The sequence below is a fragment of the Episyrphus balteatus genome, chromosome 4 (assembly GCF_945859705.1).
Source record: "Episyrphus balteatus chromosome 4, idEpiBalt1.1, whole genome shotgun sequence".
In the NCBI taxonomy this organism is placed as follows: domain Eukaryota; kingdom Metazoa; phylum Arthropoda; class Insecta; order Diptera; family Syrphidae; genus Episyrphus; species Episyrphus balteatus.
The window spans coordinates 35,911,626-35,932,944 of record NC_079137.1 but is presented as its reverse complement, the minus strand read 5'-3'; positions in this window follow the sequence as shown (position 1 = coordinate 35,932,944).

Genomic DNA, 21,319 nt, shown 5'->3' with positions numbered 1-21,319 from the left:
AATTGAAGGAGAGTTATTGTTTTATAAATATTTAAAAATCAAAAATACTAGTGATATAACTGAATACAATTATAAAAATGCTAACTTTGATGCAATGGTAGATTATCTGTCATGTATTTCATGGCAAAATGTTTTAACCGTTTCTGATTTAAAAAATGATTACGCTATCTTTATATCAATTTTAAAAACCGCGATTGAAAAATATGTTCCAAAAAAAAATGTTAAAAAGAATTCTAATCCTATCTGGTTTAATAGAAGGTTAAGTAATTTGAAGAACCAAAAAAACAAAGCATATAAAGCTTACAAAAAAAATAAAGAAAATCTAAGTCTTCGTGCAATTTATTTGAACTGCCAACGTAATTTTAATTACTTGAATAAATTTTTGTATCAAAACTATATACTTTCAGTTGAAAGTGATCTTAAAACTAACAGTAAGCGTTTCTGGAGTTTTATTAATCTTAAACGAAAATCATATGGATTACCTAGTTGTATGAAGTACTTAAGCACTACATCTAGTAAAGTATCGGATATTTGCAATTTGTTTGCGAAATATTTTCAATCAGTGTATTCTTCAGAATCGCTGACAAATCAAGATTTGCCTAGGGTTAGTCAATGTGTTGATATTGGATCACTTATATTTAGCAAAGATGAAGTAGAAGAAGCTTTATTAATATAAGTCTAGATCTTAATAAAAGTGATGGGCCTGATAACATTCCTCCTATTCTTTTAAAAAAATGTGCTGTGGCGATAGCTCAACCACTAACAATGATATTCAATTTATCTTTGTCAAAAGGAATTTTTTTAGATGCGTGGAAAATGTCTTTCTTGTCTCCGATCTTTAAGTCTGGATCTAAGCAAGACATAACTAACTATAGACCAATTTGTAAAATCTCAGCTATACCAAAAATATTTGAAAAAATAGTTTATAAAAGAATATCGGGAACAATTCAAGAAAAAATATCAGTTTACCAGCATGGTTTTGTTGTGGGCAAATCAACTGCAACGAATTTAACGATTATGACGAATGCCATATTAACAAATATGGAAAAAGGTTTTCAAACAGATATTATCTTTACAGATTTTGCTAAAGCCTTTGACAGGGTAAATCATAAAATTCTTCTGTTTAAACTCAAATGCTTTGGCATTCACTCATCTTTGTTAATGTGGTTAGAGTCTTATCTCACTGAACGAGTGCAAGTTGTTAAAATTTTAAATTACCAATCTGATAATATATATGTTCCATCTGGCGTTCCACAAGGAAGTCACTTGGGACCATTGCTTTTCCTTATTTTCATTAATGATATCCCCAATTTTTTTCTTAGTTCGCAGTGTCTTCTTTTTGCCGATGATCTGAAACTTTATCGTAGAATTTCAAACAAAGATGATTGTAATCTTTTGTTAGCTGACTTGGAATGTTTGGTCAAGTGGTGCAAGACAAATTGCCTTGATCTCAATGTGGCCAAATGTCAAGTTTTATCATGTTACAGAAATCGTAGTCCAATTACTTTTGAATATAATGTTAATAACACTGAGCTAGAAAGAGTAATGCAGAAAAAAGATCTAGGAGTTATCTTTGATGTAAGTTTGTCATTTAATCCGCATTATGACTATATGGTTAATAAGGCAAACCAAATGCTAGGTTTTCTTAAAAGAAACACTAGGGAATTCAATAATACTTTTACATTGGTAAATTTATTCAATTCATTAGTGAGATCTGTGCTTGAGTATTGCTGTACAGTTTGGAATCCATATTATTTTAATTCTTCGGTAAGAATCGAAAGAGTTCAAAGACATTTTACGAGGTTTGCATTTTTTAAGTTAAATTGGAGAATTCCTAAACCTTCTTACGAAACCAGATGCTTATTATTTGGAATAAAAACTCTGGAAACAAGACGGAAATATTTTTCAGTCATGTTTGTTAGAGATATTTTAACCGGTCATATACAATGCCCTCCTTTAAAAAACCTATTTTTTGAAGGAAATGCACCATCTAGATTAACACGTGAACGTTTTGTAATATATGAACAGTATCATCGCAGGAACTATGGGCGCAATGAACCTATTTCCCGTTGCATCAGAGAGGCTAATACTCTATGCTCAAGAGTAGATTTTTTTATGATTTGTACAAGAGATACTTTTAAATCAATTGTGATATCTCTTATTTAATGTTATTTATATTTTTTACCTGTTTTACTTTGTTATTTATGTATATTCAATTTTAATTTGTATAAATTCCTATGTTCCTTTTTTGTTTTGCTTGTTACAAAAAAACTGTTATAATTGTTAAATAAAGTATAGCATTATTAATTTTTTTTATAACCCACCTACTAAAATATTTGTTAATATGTATATATTAGTCTGTAAGAGTTTATATCTCTGATTGATGAAAATAAATAAATAAATAAATAAATAAATATTGAATTGTTACTTAACAAATATAAGTTAAATTGTATGAAGAACACACGGAAATCTGTTAAGACTTAAGCCTAATACGTAAATCGAGCTAAACTTAAGCTCCAATACAAATCTCTCCCAAAATTAAGCCGCGCTTAAATTAAGTAGGTACCTACCTACACGGAAAAATGTAGGTAGGCTCGATGCTTTTGTGACATATTCTGTTCTCGTACTCCCATCTTGTTTTGTTATGAACAAATTGTTGTTCTTATTTTAATAACAAAAAAAATTAAAAAGCAAATTGTTCTCTACTGAAAAAAGCTATATTTCCCATTTAGTAACAAGTTAGTATTATTTTATATTCAAATTATTATTTTAAGGTCTATCTATGTTTCATAACTAATCTTCGTGATTTATAAAACCTTCACAAATTAACATCAAATACCTAGATTTCAACAAATTTCACAGACAATTAGTAACACTTGATGCCTACACACCAAAATTTTTTTGATTTTCCTAACAATTAAAAAAATAATTTTACCTCATAAATTATGCACTAAAACCATTAAACAAATCATTTTCTACAACAGCAACAACTACAGAAATTAGAATAAAAACTGAAACAACTTAAATCTTGTTCATTATAATGAAAAAAAAAAAAATAATATAACTCTATGATCTTAACAAACTCTTCATCTAATTTACACAAGAAAAAAGCATAATAACCAACGCCCACTTACCAAAAAAAAAAACCAAAATTTATATTGCATGCATAATTGTGTGTCCAAAGTATTTCTGACGTAGTTTTTGTCTAAACACCTGCAGCTTTGGATTGCTTTCGATGAAGATCGGATCCATTTGATGAGGGAAATTAAAAAATCTTGATCTCTCTTTATGTGATATTTTTTTTTCTCAAATAAAAAACAACGGAATGGCACACAAAAGTCATAGGTACACTTGGATATTTTTTTTTTTTTTCTAGATTTCTAGAAACCTTGAAGTTTTTATTTTTTGTTTTTAATTCTTAATTTATTGTTTTTATAGCAAAGAATAAAAAAAAAACAAAAATTTTTTCGTCAGTTGTTAAAATTTTTTTTTTATCACAACAATGTCATAAATATATCAACAAATATTTGACACTAACAAGCAAATTCAAAATTGTTGCATACAAAATGTTAAAATGGTGAAATTGACATTTTATTTGCACTTAAAAAATGGCGACGTGTATCGCTCGACAACCGGTAAATAACTGAAAGATAGTATTTTGAAATCCGGAAAAGACAAAGTGTATTTTTTTTTTTGTTGGTGAAAATAAGAAGTCTACCTTAGGGGTTTGTTTTCTAACAGTAAAAAAAGCACTGTACTACATTTCACTTCAAAAGTTTATATAAAAAGAAAAAACCTTTGTAACGGGGATAATTCAATTGGGGGTAGTTTTTTCAAACATTTTACACTTATTTTTTTGTATTCAAACTTTAACTAAAATTTAGGCTTTTACTAGTGAAGTTGACAGTAAATACAGTAATTCTGCATGTCCGTGGTGTACTTTTTAACGTGCCTTATCCATGCGGGATTGAAAGTCTAATGAATATATATTTTTTTTAGAACCTTTATAGTCAACTCGCACGCAATATTCAGTGTCGGCGGGAGAAGTCTTTGGTGTTTTTACAGTTATAACTATATTTGTATTTGTATATCCTTCAAAAGCATACAGAATGCAAAGTGTTCATATACATACCTTGGTAAAAAGAAAAGTGTGGTAAGGTTTTCGCTTTTCACCAAATGAGCTTTTACCATTCCTTCGAAAAGAATATAATTGTTGTTTTTTTTTTTTCTTTTTTATTTATTTTAACTTTTATCAACAATCATATTGATGTCACTGTCACCAGGTGCACTGCACTATTTTTTCTTTCACATGCTATTTTATACACTACTCATCAGTTGAATAGGCACATCTTGAAAAAAAGTCGTAATACTTTGATTGGAAGATAGATATTCAAACCATATGAAACTCGCATTACTTGTTGAACAAGTAAAAATAAAGAACCTTATAAGTTTTCAGGTACTTACATAGCATGAGAACTTTCGGTGATATAAGGACTTTCAAAATCACAAAAACCTTAACTCACTGAACTTACTTACAGTCTACAGATCATCAAAGCTGTGGACCACTTCCAGCTATCGTGGAAACTTTAAATTATATTAAAATTTGTAGAAAATATCGAAAACACCTACACTAGCGCCTCAATGTCAAAAAGTACAATTAATTAGAAGTTTTACGATTCCACGAAAATGGTCCATTTAGTTTCCACACCAACTTAGAATTTACAAGCAAATTTTCACAAAAATTTTAAAATTATTAACAAATTCTGTTGCACCAATTTTTAATTTCATACAAAAAGTTACAGCTAAAAAAAATTGCAAAACATATGTAAATAAAAATTCTTGGGCTGTCTTGGTTGGTATATTCGAAACCCAGAATTCTGGTGAAAAAGACAAATTATTGAACGTTTCAACCACCTTGATCTGCTGACTCCATAATCCATATACATACGTATGTATGTCTTTCTAAAGCTAGACTTGGCGAGATATGACTTGGCTTTTAAGATGAAATTGCAATCTGCTAACAGACTTAAGTGGAACGTAGGATGAGAATAAACATCACGTACAAATTTAAGATGAGAATATTTTCTTATTTTATACCTTTTAGAGTGTGGTTTTGAAGTAGGTAAGGTAGTCAGGTTTTAGGTTTGAAATTACTTTTTATTTTAGATTTAAAAAAGAACTTTGTATCAGCAGCACCCAGTATTTACCTTACAACCCTTTAAGACAATGCAGCCTGCAAAATAAAAGTTAACTGCAATATAGTAGTGATGAAACGCCCTTTACAAATCTGATTCTTGTACATATAGATCTTCGTATTTAAGGTTGAACTAAAGGGGACACACCGTACAGTGTATCGTATCCGTTATGTCAATGCTGAGACAACGTTTTGAACCCTTAGGTAAAGTTTTGATGTTGATGGTTAGTTATGTTGTACAGTTAAATATTAAACAGACTTAGAGACAGACAGAATTGCGAGGCCCCCTTTTTCACATTCATTATCATCGTTAAATAATTTCTTACAAACTTTCGCGTCTTTCTGCAAGATTGCGATGCAGTCACTTATTTTATTTGTTGAAGGTGTATATACTTATCAATTTGACATCTTGCTTTAAACTTGTTTAAATTTAGTTGATAACTATGCTTAAACTTAGGGGAAAATTTCCTAAAATGACCCCCCAAAGGAAAATGTCTCATTTCTAAAAAATTAACATTCAAATTTAAATGTTGTTACTTTTCAATGTTTAATCAATAACTACTGTCACATTTTTTTGTTTTACGAGTTAAAAAAGTTCCAAAAAGTATTTAATTTTTAAAACGTAAAATGACGGGTAAAATGACGTACTGGTACGCAAGTATCCGAGTATCCGAATATCCGTGTATGTGAGTCGAAACATACTTGACTCTAAAAGCAAAAAATAGTCAAGAGCTTCTTTTTCATTTCGTGAAAAAAGGGTGCTAAATCTTCCTAGACATTTCTGTGAGCCATTCAGAATTTTGTTTTTGTTGGTTGCTCGTCTTTTTAGAGTAGTTTTTGGAACTCCGAATGTTTTGGATGCTTTTTCTAGCTTATTTCTTTATTTTTATGACAGCATCAAAGGCTTTTGATAATGCATCCTCAGTTCAGGACTGCCTCTCTGTAGAGTGTAGATTATTTTTATTTACCAACCATTTTACCCGAATAATAAGTAGGCCATTTTACCCGTTTTGGGTTCTTTTTGTTAAGTTTTTTAATACCGAAAAAACTGAAATAGTAATATGCCAACTTATTTCAGTAAATTGATAAGAAATCCTTCATGCTACCATACATTAATTGCTTTCTCAGAAATTCAATGTTTTAGGAACATTTTAGTGGATCTACTTTTAGAGTTGGCTAGAGACGGATTGGCCAGGTAAATTTCAAACAATAGCTTGAAGTTGTTCAATTTCGTATATGTTGGTGCTGCCAGATAAAAACTTTCTAATTCTCTTCGATTCTAGGCATTCTAGCAAGTAAACTATTTTACATTCGGGGCCATTTAAAGCCACTTTCCCCTAACCAATTTTGAATTTACCTACATAAAATTATTTGGATTTTCAAAAACAAATGAGTTGGTATATGTAAATATTTCAGTACATAATCAATTGAAGAGGATTGTATTTATAAAAACAAAACCCAACGTTGAAGATAAAATCTAAGTAATAAAATAGCAACATAAAAAAAACAACACAACAGAAAAAAAATCATGAGGGGGCGTTGAAACAATAAGAATGTGGTTATATTTTCATGATAGTCTTCTTTTTTTTGTCTATTGTATGGTTTGTGTTATGGGGATGACTTTTTTTATATGCTTACCCCTAAATTATATCTAATTAATTATATGAATCCATATGTTGCAATATCTTGAGCTACATTTAGCCAAACTTTATTTTTTTTTTTGTATGTTCAAATACATAACACACGTGTCCAATATTTGTGTGTCACGCAAACCAGCATAAGAAAAGTGTATATCTAACTCCAAAATATTTGTGAAGGTTTGAAGATTATGACAAATGTTAAAATGCGTTAAATGAGGGTTAAATTTTTTTTCTATCATAGGTATACAAAATACATAGTTGATTGATTAAGATTTGAAACAATGCTATAGATGTCAATTTGTGAATGAATTGTCGAATTTATTTTTTTGTTGTATTTAGTTTTATTAATAGAGAGGGTTGGTTTTTGTTATCTTAATTGAAAGAGTTGAAATGAAAATTGAGATATATTCGATTATTATAAATCGATTTCGTTAAACTGTTATTAGGTTGAGGGTGGTTCTTCACAATAATAATCGTACATAACCAGTGGCGTATTGAGGGGGGGGCTCAGGGGGCTCAAGCCCCCCCCAAGCCTTCCAGATCATGTTATTTTTTACATAATTTCATTGTAATGTATATGCTTCACTGAAACTTGTTCGTAAATCTTATAGATTTAGAGGCAGCTCAGATGCTCGAGCCCCCTCCAAGTTCTGAAACGGCTATTTGTGTTTGTTTGAGTAAGAGCCTTAGCTGTAGCTGGGGGTTGGGTGGTTTTTTTCGGATTTAAGTCCAATTCGAAATTCTTCAGATCACTTTTTAATATAATACGTACGTCGAATATCATCACCGTGTAATCTTGCAAAAGTTCTTATGCAATCTCGATAAACACTTTTTTCAAAAATTATATACTTCTCAAAGCTATTGGAAATAGAAATATTTGATATCTCAAAATCTTAGTGGTCAACATATGTAACTAATGGTTTCTTTCAGCAAATGCCAGTTTGGACTTCGAATTCGGATTATAAAAGCAACATATTACGAAAAAATATATATTTCGAATTAAACATCTAAAATAATTTAATGGAAAATTAGTTTCTAGACTTTCACTTTCTGCATTTTTCACTCATTTAGATTTTCTGATCGAATTCAATTCACATTATTTCTGTTTGTAAATTTGGTGCCTTTTTCAATGAATCTATAATTTTTGGACAAAATATTATCATAACTTATTTGTGTCTCCTTATTTTTTCTCTTGAATTCTTCTTTTTTTTTCATTAAAATTGCCGATAAAATTGCATCCAGCAGTAATAATTTAACTTCAGAAACAAAATTAAAAAGGATGATCCTTCAGCTATGACAGTTCGAAGCAATTTCGAAGTTTTTGAAATTGATCCAAATGAAGAATATGATATTTTATTTCACGTGAAATCTAAAAGTGATTTCAATTCACTTTCGGTCGAATTGCGGAACAAGAACTTTAAAAACAGGAGACAGCAGTACGAAGCTGTCGACGTCGAGAGCAGTTAAATGCTACTATACCACTTTCAGTATCGCAGCACAGCGCTTCACTCTCGATCAAAGGTGAATAAAATAGAGAGAAAAATTTTTCGTACCCCTCTAAAAAATGTTTGCCTAGCCCCCTCCAAATTTTTTTCTGGATACGCCACTGTACATAACAATTTAGGCGTTTTTGTTTTCTTTTTTTATCAAGGTTTTGTGTCACCTGTTGTTAAATTATAGCTTTCGAAATTACTACAAATATCCTTAAATCACTCATTCCAAATGAAAACGACGAGGACGAAGGAAACAGTTAAGTTATAATTAAAAAAATAATTACGCTTTAAGGGTAAGTCCAGGGTATGTATGTTGGCGACAAGAGTGACAGGGTGATAAAAGCGACAAGATCGAAAAGAATGACAAGAGCGACAAAATCGATAAGAACGTCAAGAGTGACTAGAATGGTAAGATTCAAAACAATAAGAACGACAAGAATGACAAATGTGACAATGGTGACAAGAGCAACACTCTGTGACAGGCTATAGCACTTTTGATTTTTTAATGCCTTTTGTGGTTAAGTCTCTAAATGTATCCATGTCATAAAGAAGTGTATCATGCTTTAAGAAAAATTAAGGTCCCTTCCACTCACATAAAACACAACTTAACAGCTAACTTGGAGCGAACTTCAATGCACCAATATTATGGTCCTTAAATTTTCTCAAGACTTCAAATGATCATACAGGAAAGTAAGTAAAAAAGCAGGCATATTGTGGAACGAAATAAAGGAAGGCTGATTTTTTCAAATCTGAAAGAAGAGTAGAAAGCTTAAGTCCTAGTTTTCGGGACGCCACCCCCTGGCGAAATCCGTCATTTTGAAAAACGTGAATTAGTCTATATCTCCCAAACTAATGGCTTCACCGAATAAGTTACTTGACCAAAGTTGTAGGTAATATACATAAATATCTTTTCTTGTATAAATCCACTGTTTTTCAGCGCCAATAGTTTGGGAGATATAGAGCAATTTGCGTTTTTCAAATTCACAAATTCAATTTACTTTGTTTTCTTTCTTCCAGGATGTTCTTTTTGCTACTGGAGGATTATTATAAGTCTACAATGAAGTGCATCATACCTGCGTTGCTCAATTCTAAATACATAGACATTCTTATAAGGTATTCTGATCTCTGGACCAATTGACTACAAGTAATTGACTGCAAGTACTTGCCCTGTGCACTGTGCTGGTGTTTTATACACTCTGCAAACCCATTTCGCCATCGATAGCTGTCCATAAAGTCGAGGCACACGTAACGAAACTTTATGACATCTACAACAAACTCTGTACCCGGATCGAATCATCACTATTAGATATACCTTAAAGAAAGCCTAGTACGCAGATCGAACGAAATTTTAGCTCCCATACAAATTATAGAAAAAATTTAGCCGAGCTAAAAATTTAATCATGAATTTCAACGGAGTTGTGCGCAGCTCCATACATTAGTTATCTGTCACAATTTAGTGCATGCAAAAAAAAGTGAAGAAAAACGGAGATACTAAATGTCAGCTAAAATTTATCTAGATCTGCTTACCAGGCTTAAAAAACAAAAACGAACATAGAAACTCATCTCGGCGCTGAAATCGGAATAAATGTAAGGATTTTCACCAGGTTAGAATGGCTTAAATCTACACTTAGGAGCAAAAAAACGGAATCAAATAAATTATTTATATTAAAAACAAAAAATGCAATGGATAAAATAATGTTTCTTCAAGTCTCATGGTCTCATCTAAAAGCTTGAATTTTTTACTTTGAATTGTTGGTAAAAACATAAAAATGCGTACGATAGTATCATCGCTGTCTGTCAATAAATTGCACTTCATTTTTTTTAATGTTAAATTTTCTTGATACTCTCTGCTTCAACTTCAGTTTTTTTTGCTTACGTTACTATTGACGTTATCTGTCAATAAATTGCACGTAATTTTTCTTAAATGGTAAATTTTGCAGATACTCTCTGTTTCAATTTCAGTTTTTTTTTTCCTCACATACTTCATTTATGTTGATTGGAACTTTATAAAGTGAACGGGTTTTTAATTTCCTAGCATTGATTTAAAGCTTTTGTTTTAAGCTTTTTAATGGTGCAATTAACATTTATGTGTGTCAATTGCATCCTCACCAATTATCGTTTTTACAGAACGCAAAGTTTGATTCTTTTTTTTGCTCCTAAGTGTATATACTACGAGTATCACTTTTGATCTGTAAGAGCTATTACCTGGTGTTTAAGAGTGCCACCATGGACCAGGGCCTTAAAAGGATCTGCTTATCTGCCATTAGGGACCTCACTATAGTACCTACTGATCTGAAGAACCACCAGGAGCTTCAGTAGTACCTTCTCATCTATACCAAAACTTTGACATTTTATTCAAGTGCTAATGTATTTCCGACCTCAACGGTATCCAAAATCGTTTGAAAGACACCAGGACCATATACAAAAATAGATGTCAAAAAACACAGCACAACCTTCAGCGGTTTTGACTACAAAAATTTAAGTGTTAAGCAAAAAGTTCTTTTCAAATAAAGTAGATGTTTTCTTTTTTGATTTTGTATCAGGATGATTTTGTAGGATCGTGTATTAAAGTTATTTATATTATAAATAAAAAAAAGATCCAAACATTGTTCAGCAGGCTTACAGATAACCACCAAAGACCTATAACAAAATATACCTGCTCATGATTTATATTCTTCTACATTTTCGTAATAATGCACCTGCTGGTTAAATAAAATAAACAAAACTGTTTTTGTTTTTTTTTTTCGAGATCCATATAAATATAAAGCTATTTATTTAACCTACCTTAACCCTGTGTGTCACAAAATATAAGCTCAAACCCCTTTGAATTCATTAACCGCTCTGCCTAAATGCCATTAATATAATAACCAAACCCCCATTCCACTATGATAATACCTTTTCTTCAACTATGACTTCGCATAAACTTCACCACCATCTATAACCATTCTTATGAGTTATACTGCCGCAAATAACCTATAACTAGCTTCATAGCCGCCACAAAGTTCAAGGAAGTTCAAATTCTTTCTAAAATGCTTCCTAAGAGAAAAGAAATCGAAAACTAAATTATTAAACTGAAAGAAAAAAAAAAAAGTATGAAATTCCTAACGACCTTCAATCGTGAACATTTCTCACGAAACCTCCATTCAACCACCTCAAATCAAACGATTTACCTTTCAAAAGGCTTTGAATAACTATACAATTCCGACACGCTAAAAAGCGTCAATAATAGTGGTGTTTTAAAATTAAAACTTTTGTCCTGCTATAGGTTTTGTGTCTAAATTCTTAGACAAGTTTACAAAAATAAAGACTTTGCTGAAATTCTAAACCATTTCATAGCTTTGCAAAAAGATATACTGTATACATAAATGTATAAAGCATTGTACAGAGTTGAGTGACACACCCTTATTTTGAAGAGGAAGAGAGGTGTAACGGATGCGCTGTATATCATTTCCCTTTATGTCATTTTTATTGACCATTGTCGCGCAAATGGTGTATAGTATGGCTTAACATTACACCCACCACCCATATCACCAGGCACTAGCAACACCATCTTTTTCCGTATTTTCTTCGGTCTGTAAAGTCTAACAAATATGGCGCCGGCGCTTTTATGACCTAGTTGCTTTTCAATTTTCCAAAGGGTATGAAAATCTTTGTCGAAGAATGTATCATGCAGAAAAGTGGCGCCAAACTTTGTTCCAATCCACCGCACCGACATCGGGGATTGTGGTGAAAAGCTTAATTTACACTTATGTCTTTCACATTTTCATTTGATTTGGGGGTGAGAGATTCACCCTCATAAGTTTTTGGGTGGAGCCTTCTATGTAAATAGAAAAATAATAATTAAATGTAAGTACCAGCAAGAAGAAAAAAACAATATTCTAAAAGAAACAATGATAAGTAAACCTTAATCTCGTTAGTATTCAAATGTAAGAAGAAAGGCTTAATATTATTCAGCGTTTATGGGAAAGATATAGGGTCATATCCCACAGGCACAAAATTTACAATAATATTTTACCTTTGATCAATTTTGGTGAGCTTATTGCTCCTAAAAGTCTGAATCTCTATCTAAAGGTAGAAATACAATACTGTCACCCATAACTTTACTGAAGTAGATAAAAGAAAACGAAAAGATTGCTCAGTACAACAACAAGTTAGTTGCCGACAAGATCAATCAGAACCTAATTTGGGTGGCGCATAAGTCCCAGGGACACAAGTCTTGAATTTTTTTTCGAGGCTAATGTCCCACTTTACTGGGTCATAAGTTCCGAATCAAATTCGGGAATAAAATAAAAACTATTTTATAACATATTATTACTATAAATGTTCATATTAAATAATCCAAAAGATTATTTTTTGGTGTCAATAAATACGCTATACGCCCAAGTGAAATTAGGCAGCCTTTCGAAAATTGGCCTAATTTTAATTTTCAAAAAAAAAATAACGCCAATTTTCAACATTTGGCTTTATTTCTTTTCCACGAAAAGAAATAAAACCATCTTATTTTCAGAAAAAAAAAAAAAAACAACTGTGCCTCGTTTCGCTTTATTAGCGAAATATTACCAAGATGATTTTATATAATTCCAACTTTGTAAAGAATAAGTTTTATTTTAAATTTGTTTTATGTTTCATCTCACTTTGCCAACGAGTAAAAAAAGAACTCAAACTTCAAAGATATTTTGCCACTTTAATGTTTGTTCCAAAGATATATATAACTCGGTAGCGGAAAAAAATTTCTCACATTCGAATCACTTTAATTTTGCCCACTTGAAAATCCATTTTGAGGTATGTGAAAATAGTTTGGGTTGTGCAAATTAAGGAGATTCGCATGTGAAAAATTTTTTCCTCTTCATCCTGGTAAAAACTCATATCCGTTATCACAAATTTCAATTATTAAACTTTCACTTTTTTACTTTTGTTTATATTTTGCCACGATGCAATTTTGACTAACCAATAAATTTGCAAACTTTGCTTTTATTTTCCAACAGTTGTTACAAGCTGTACCGTACGTACTTTATATTGGAGTTGGTACTACGGAAAAAAAATCGAGGGAACAATATGGTTCTATTATTTCGTCAGCTGTGGTCTCTTTAAATAGTCTCTATAGATATACAATACTGGACAAAATAAAGTACGCACTATCCGAACTTTCACATTTATGCTGTTCTCGCTCCCCGAGACATCAATAAACTATCCCTAAGTAGTGACTAAGAAAGTCTATTACTATCCTTATGCTCCTTTCGAAATAATGTCAAAAATGCTTGAAACGAAAAAGAAAATAATTTAAGTTCTTAAAAGGGTCCATTTTAGGCTGGACAAAAAAGAGCACGCAATGCAATATTTACAAATAATGTATTTGAATCTCAAAGCTTCAATTCTTATTCTTTGGAGCTGAGAAGTTAGCCATTACCTTTATTAATGTCTCAAATGTTTTTTTCAATTAATCATTATTTTACTAAAAGACTATAGTCAAAAAAAGCACACAGTGACAAAAATGAAAAATCATTAAAGAGCATTAAATAAATCAAACTGCATTAAAATAAATTCCTAAGAAGTTTAAAAAAATTAAGTACAACTGGTTATAAGGTCGGTTTTGGGAGAAAACGAAAAACAAATCAATTTGATGATCGTCGAATTCTCAAAAAAAAATAAGAAAAATCCGATGATTAGTTGTCTCAAAGTAGTAGAGAATACAAGACTAAACATTTCTAACAAAAATATCTGTAAAAGACTTAAAGAAGCATGCTGAGAAAGCAGTTTCACACAATGACGCGCTTTGGTTTGAAAGTCCAATAAAATCAATCATCTCGAATTTCCAAAAAGTAAACCGCATATGTGTACCAGGCCTTAAAACCAAATTTTAAACGCCGATGAATAGTACAATTGTCATTTGTTCGAAGGTGAGTACAGATGAAATCACAGGCGCGAGCAAACGGGCGTGCGTTTTGTCCATTTTCAATTTTCTCATAATTATATGTGAAGTAGTTAAAAAACAACCATAACCAAAGAAACTAAATTAATATACTTTAAATTTGATGTGAAAACTTTTCCAAACTTGAAAATACATTTCAAACACTCTGAAATGCTTCTTAAACATTTTTTTCTGAAATTACAGAAAATAGACCAAAAAAGACGAACATTTCTTAATGCTACATTTTGAGACCTATTTCACGCAATATTTCTGTTTGACTTCTATGAATAAACTTTCTAGACTTACAAAATTAAAAGCATCAAGTTACTGTAGGTATGCTCATATTACTATATCTTTTATCATACAGCTCATCTTATAAAGTGTGTGCACTGTGCACATTATAAATGATTTCCTCAAGGATAAATGAATACTCCTTGTTCGTGTGATATGTTGTTCTTTTGTTATTTGTTCATAGCATAAAACTACCAACAAGGGCACCTAGTTTTCCCTTCCGCATTAAAGGGTGTGATAGAGTATAAAAACAATGGTGTCTCGATTAAATTTTGCGCCCTGGGGCAGGAATTGAATGTCCACGGATGATATGTTGTTACAAATTAATGAATTTAACACCCTTTTAATTATCAGGTTCTTTTACAAGCATCTTAATCAATTCTTTATCGTCATTTTAGTAAGTTAACGATATTATTTTATAAACCCTTCACAAAAAAAAAATGTAGACCCTTCATTTTACATATTGGGACGATTTAACTCTGTATCAATTGTACCTACTCTCCAAAAGTTCTAAGATTTTTTTTCATCGATTTTCTATTGAAAATTTGCTAAACTCGAGCCTAATTTAATTATAGACGAACTTATTCTAGTAAACTCTGAACTGAGAAACTGCCAAAAAGAATAGGTAAGACTTTTTTCGCCTACTTTTTTATATCAAAAAAGAGCCGCTCCTGAATATAAACACAATTTATATTGTATCTCTACACAATTAGTATAATGAAAGCCCTCAATATTGTTCTTCATACGTGTCTCATGTGTTCATGTCCTAGTTAAGTTTCTTTTTAACTTTTGTTTCCTAGATTCATTGTGACATATGACATAATCTAATTAGCGCCCAAAATTACGAAAAAAGGACCAAGCCATACGTAGGTAATGAGATCCTTGAATAATACAATACAATTTTAACTTCATGGGCGTGAGTAAAGTCCACTTAAAATTGGAACTGGGTGCAGTTTCAATGTTATATACTATTTGATATGTTTAAAAGATACCTATGTATGCCTTTTTAACTAATTTACATGTAAATTGTAAATATGTTATTTCTTTTTTTAACTATAAAATGTCAGTTATGTATGAATGGGGTTAAAACTAAGAACAACCTATATCAGTAACAGAAATATAGTTGTGAAACATTGCACTCAATTCCAAAATATTTTGGGAGATGGGGAAAATTAATTTTAAACTGGTCTTAATTATAAAATTCTAACTGATAATCTTAAAGCCGAAATTTATGATGCACTTCAACTCTTAACTAAGCCAAGTTCGATTTGATGTCGAAAGTTCATAAGAAAGAAAATATCAGCTTTTATTCTGTTTATATAAATTTGATATGTGCTCCCGTGGTTTTTAAAGAGTTAAAAAAATGTTTTAAAAAGTGAAAAGCGTTACTATTTTTTTTAACAAGCTTGGTTTTCTGTTCTCACTTGTACCTCAAAATCATGATACTACAAAACTTTATTATTTTTAACTCATCTCTTAAGTAATGAAAAAGCTCCCCAAACATCTCCCATTTGGTATTATGTTTTTTTTTTGCACGACTTATGATTTAACAAAAAGGGTCACTGTGACGTATGCGCAACTTTTTTTTATATTACATACAAATCTCATACTATATTCTTGATAAAGTGCGACGGTTCAAAACAAGAAAATTTTTGGAGAGCATCATATGTGTTTATTAGGGCGTTCGTTATTTTAGAATCAAGTTCCTAAGTGGAAAAACTGTTTCTAAATAATAAAAAAAATCCCCTAAATTTTTCGGATTTTGATTTTGACGCTAAAGTTTTATTTTCATTTGAAATAGGTATACGTTGACTTATGATGCCATTTTTTAAATAAAACCTTGAACCAAAAATTTTGATGAGGTTCCTGTCTTCATTAAACACCATTTTCAAAAAGGTATAAACCATTGTTCTAGGAATAGGGGTTTAATCAGGATATGCATGTTCGTTATTTTTGAATTAAGTTCTTTAGTAGAAAAACTGTTTCTAAATAATAAAGTAAAAATCCCCTATTTTTTCAGATTTGTATTTTGACGCTAGATGGCGATGGATGGCGCCCCAAGAGGGTTAAAATTTTTTTCTCATTTGAACTTGCTTAGGAGCTTGATTCTCGAAAAAACCTAAATAACGAACGCCCTAGTGTTTATACATCAAATATTTTGATTTATGCAGTAAAAAGGAATACACATTTTTCAACGCATTTATTTATTTTTTCCCTTTGAAACGACTTTATTGGAAACCCCTCTTAATTATTGCCCTGATAGTTCCCAGATAATGTAAAAATTCATGACAAAAATTAATTTAATGAAAAACAATGAATATCAGAAGCAGTCTCCTAACATTATTATTAACTAAATTATCCTCAATTTGTATGTTTATCGAGAAGGTGCATGAAAGAACAAAGAACTTATTCCAATCATAAAATAACCCTCACTCAAAAACTTCATTTGCCTGTAATGATTATAATCATAATAAATAAAAATTATTATTTGACAAAGCAAAAGTTTCAACGGAAACCTATAAGCTGATAAGCAATAGCAAAAAAAAAAACGTCAATTATATAGATATATCAAACTAAAGCTCACTTAAATTTATTAATCCTTAATTATAACCCTTATATAATGACACAAAACGGTTAATATGACGGTGGGTGACTTTAATAGCTAGTGTTTATTATTGTACCTTAGTGCGTATGAAAAGTAGGTACCACACCTTTCAAAAAATACCCAAGTGTCACTTTAGTCCATAAAGTTAGGTACTTAAAAAAAAAACCAACATATTTTAAGGACACAACTATTTAACACGCTTCAAATGATGTCGAAAAAACGAGTTGAGTAGAATTGTTAATAAGACTCAGAGGTAGTAAAAAAATACTAAAGGAACTAAAGAGTGAAATAAATTTTTTTTAACTAACTAAAACCGGTACTGTCGATAATGGATTCAATACCCTCGGGGTACCTTTTGACGTGTACTTGGGAAATAAATCGTCACTAGTTTAGGTAGGTACTATTACGAAATTTGTTGGCCAGGGAATTTCAAGAAAAGCTTTTATATATTTTTAACTCTATTCGAGTTAATAATAATAAGAAATAAAACAAAAAAGGCATACATACTTAACCTGGGGAACGCTAAAACTAAAACACCAAAAGGCACTAAAGTCATGATAGAAACTTCATCACCAGTCATCATAAATCTGAGTTTTATTTTTGCATTAAATTAATAATAACTTATGAAGAGCCAATACTCTTATACTAAAAAAAAAAAAAATGCCAACCACATCCTTATATAAAAATACATAATTTCATTGGTTGAAAATGAAAAAAGGTGATAAATAAGGGATTAACGCTTAAATTTGGCAGCATCCCTCATGTTGGTACATGAATCAGCCAATATAAACAATCCACTCCCTTTGTTGAAATCTGGTGGGATTTAGGGTGAATTTCTATCTAAGTTTTCATTGGATAAACAAACATAGATTTTCAAAATCTTCATTTTCTTTTGATGCCATTATTTAAATAAAGAGGGTAATCTTAAAATGATGGCTGATGATGGCGCTTCTTATAACAAATGGGAACCTCTACACTGAAAATAATAAATTTCGTAAAATTACGAAAATCGTTTCATACACTACATTTTCGTTGGCCCAACTATGTAATTTTTCGTAATATGAAAACCTTCATCACTTAATGAAAACGTTTCATACACTTTTTCTCCCTTTTTAGTGCCAAAAAATCCAATTTAATGAAAAGATTCATCATTTAACGAAAATATTCATACTCATTTTAAAGAATAAAAAGAAGAATTTTTTCCTTACTTTATCAAAACTTTAATGAACTAACGAAAATCTTCATCATTTTATGATAGTCGAAGTCACAAGCGGGGAGACTTATCACGCGTAATAAATAAAACAAATAGTGTGTGCTGAAAAAGTTGAAAGTAATAAGTAAAAATAATAAATTCATTAAAAAACAAAAGAAACTATTAAAGTGTTAAAAATCAATCAAAAGGCCAAGAAGTAAGAAAAATAAGTGATGATTATAATATTGCAAGCTCCCAGGAAGCTGATCCTAACCAAGAGGCGTTAAACGATGAGATATTGGAAAGTAAGTACCATTTGATTGTTATAGGAAATTTTATGAAAAATATTTTTGCTTTTTGAAGTATTCTGACTTTTTGTTTTGTTTTTCTATTTCTTTTTTTCTTTCAGATTCCAAAGATGTCATTCTAAGCCATGGTATAAAAAGACAAGGTATGATCATTAGAGCCGCCATCTTACAAAATGGGGTATAAGGTTTTGACGTTTAATATTTGGCAAATTCAAAAGCAACAACAATTTCCAAGACAAATTTGTTTACAACAACAATTTTAATGGGCAGCTGTCAAAACCTTAAGTAGCCATTTTTAAGTTTTGACAGTTCTCGATACTGAGTTTTTTCTAATGATCATACCTTCTCTTTTTATACCATGATCCTAAGCTACCTTATGGATGGGTATTTAATTCAAATTAAAGGACAATAACCATTCCTGATTAGCATAGGAGAGGAAAACAAATTGTTTGCTCCATGTTTTTAATATCCCCTCCCATTATTAAAAAAGAGTGTGTGTACAGTGTACACATGTACACGCGACTGAAGTTATACTTCTAATTCAGTATATGTAAATGAATTTCATTTGATATTTTTAATTTCTATTATTAAATTAATTAATCCACACTTCGTTTTTTTACATTTTTATCAAGTGAACAATAAATTAATTCTTTCATCCTCCTTGCGTCCATGTTGTTTTCAATTTATTCTGTGAAATTTACTTATGTTGTAATATGCAGGGTTGCTACAAAGCTCAAAAGTGAGCTGAGCTCAGCCCACAGCTCAGCTTAAATTTTGAGTACCATGTACCATAGCTCAGCTCATTTGAGCTGAAAGTGAGCTGAGCTGATGGTTGAGCTGAGCTGAGCTGTTGGGTGAGCTAAGGTAAAGTAATCTTATAGCTGTGATGGGTGAGAGGATACATTGATTTTTATTTGGAAAGTATAATGAAATATGAAGATATTTTAAACTTTTATAAAACACCATAGCTTAAGATGTTTGGTTCTAGTTATTAATGGAATTATTTTAACACATGGATATTTTTATAAATAAAACAGATAATTTTTCGTGATCTTTTCTCTTGGATTTTTTTATAGTAAATATATTTCTATTTTTTTAGTAAAATATTTCTTTTTTTATCATAAAAAAAATTTCGGTACAATCCGGTTTTTCGACTTTTTTCAAAATTCCGAGAAAATCGCGTTTGAAAGTTGGGGTAAAATTTTTTTTCGAAAAATCCCCGAATCTTTGAACGCTCCTGGAAGCTAAACCGCTTGAGAGCAATTTTTGGGAGTGATGCCAAATGATAGCTTGTGCCATGGGCCTACGCTTTGCACATTGTCAGATTTTTAAAAAATCGCCTTCCATGTTAAACCGCCACATCATGCCTATTTTTTCAGAATCGTGCCTATTTTTTTTTTACTTTTAAATTCTCCCGGTTTGAGAACGCGTGGACCTACAGGGATGGGAGTTGTACCCAAATGTAGGTTAGAGTCCCCGCTACCTAAAAAATTTTTTTTTCATTTTCTTCAAAATTCCGAGATATAGGCGTTGGAAGTTGGGGCGCTCACTTTCAGCTCAGCTCAAATGAGCTAAGCTATGGTACCTAGCTCAAATTTGAGCTGAGCTGAAATGTGAGCTTTTTGCAACCCTTGCAACTTGCCACATGGAAATTACCACATGCAACTTGCCACATGCAGCTTGCCACATGCAACTTGCCAAACGCAACTTGCCACATACAACTTGCCACATGCAACTTGCCACATGAAACATGTAACTTGCAACGTGTTGTGTGTTTTATGTTTGCCGTACTGCGGCGAACTGCATTTTTAAATACTAAAGTACTGCCTACTCTAAAGGTGAAACGACAGCCCTGCTACCCAGGGTGATCGCGTCATAATCCCTTTGACATTCTTGTCAAAAAGTAAATTTTCATACTCACCCTCCCATAAGAAGTATAACTTCAAAAATAAAAAGTTTATAAATGTTTTTGTCTTTAATAGTAAAAAATGTTCGATCCGCTCCACTTTTTTTTAATTTCAGGTTTTAATTCCAAATTTTTGGGAACAAAAATGAACGAAAAATTTCGTAGGCTTACGAAAAAATTGTAGGATTACAAAAATAAAGTAAGTATAATCTACAAAAAGAATAATTAATACAACGAAAAGTTTCGTTAGCTAACGAATATTTTTTCGTAATTTAATTAAAATATTCATAAAATTTACGAAAAAATTCGTTAGCTTACGAAAGTTTACGTTAGTTGATGAAAAAATTTCGTAAAGTGATGTAAAAATTCAATAATTCTTGATCAAAAATTTGTATGAAAAATTTCATTAAAATACGACAGTTTTCGTTAATTGATGAAGTTCTTCGTTAACGTATGAAAGCCATTTCGTTGAGCCAATTAAATTTTTCATCGACTGAAAATTAATTAAATTTTCGTTGCCTCAACGAATTTTTTCGTTGTATTTACGTAAGGATTTGGTTCAGTGATATCCATACGAGCAAACCGGAATGCAGTTTTTTAATTCAAAATTGAAATACAAAATTACCCAAAAGGTCTATAAAATTGTTTTTGTACCACTACAAATTATTATTTGGCTAGCTACAATTTATGAGATTAGTTTTTCTTCCGCCAAAGTGAGGGACGTTAGGTTAGGGGTTCGGTAGAAATGGCTGTCAGGAAAACAACTGACACACTTAGACCAT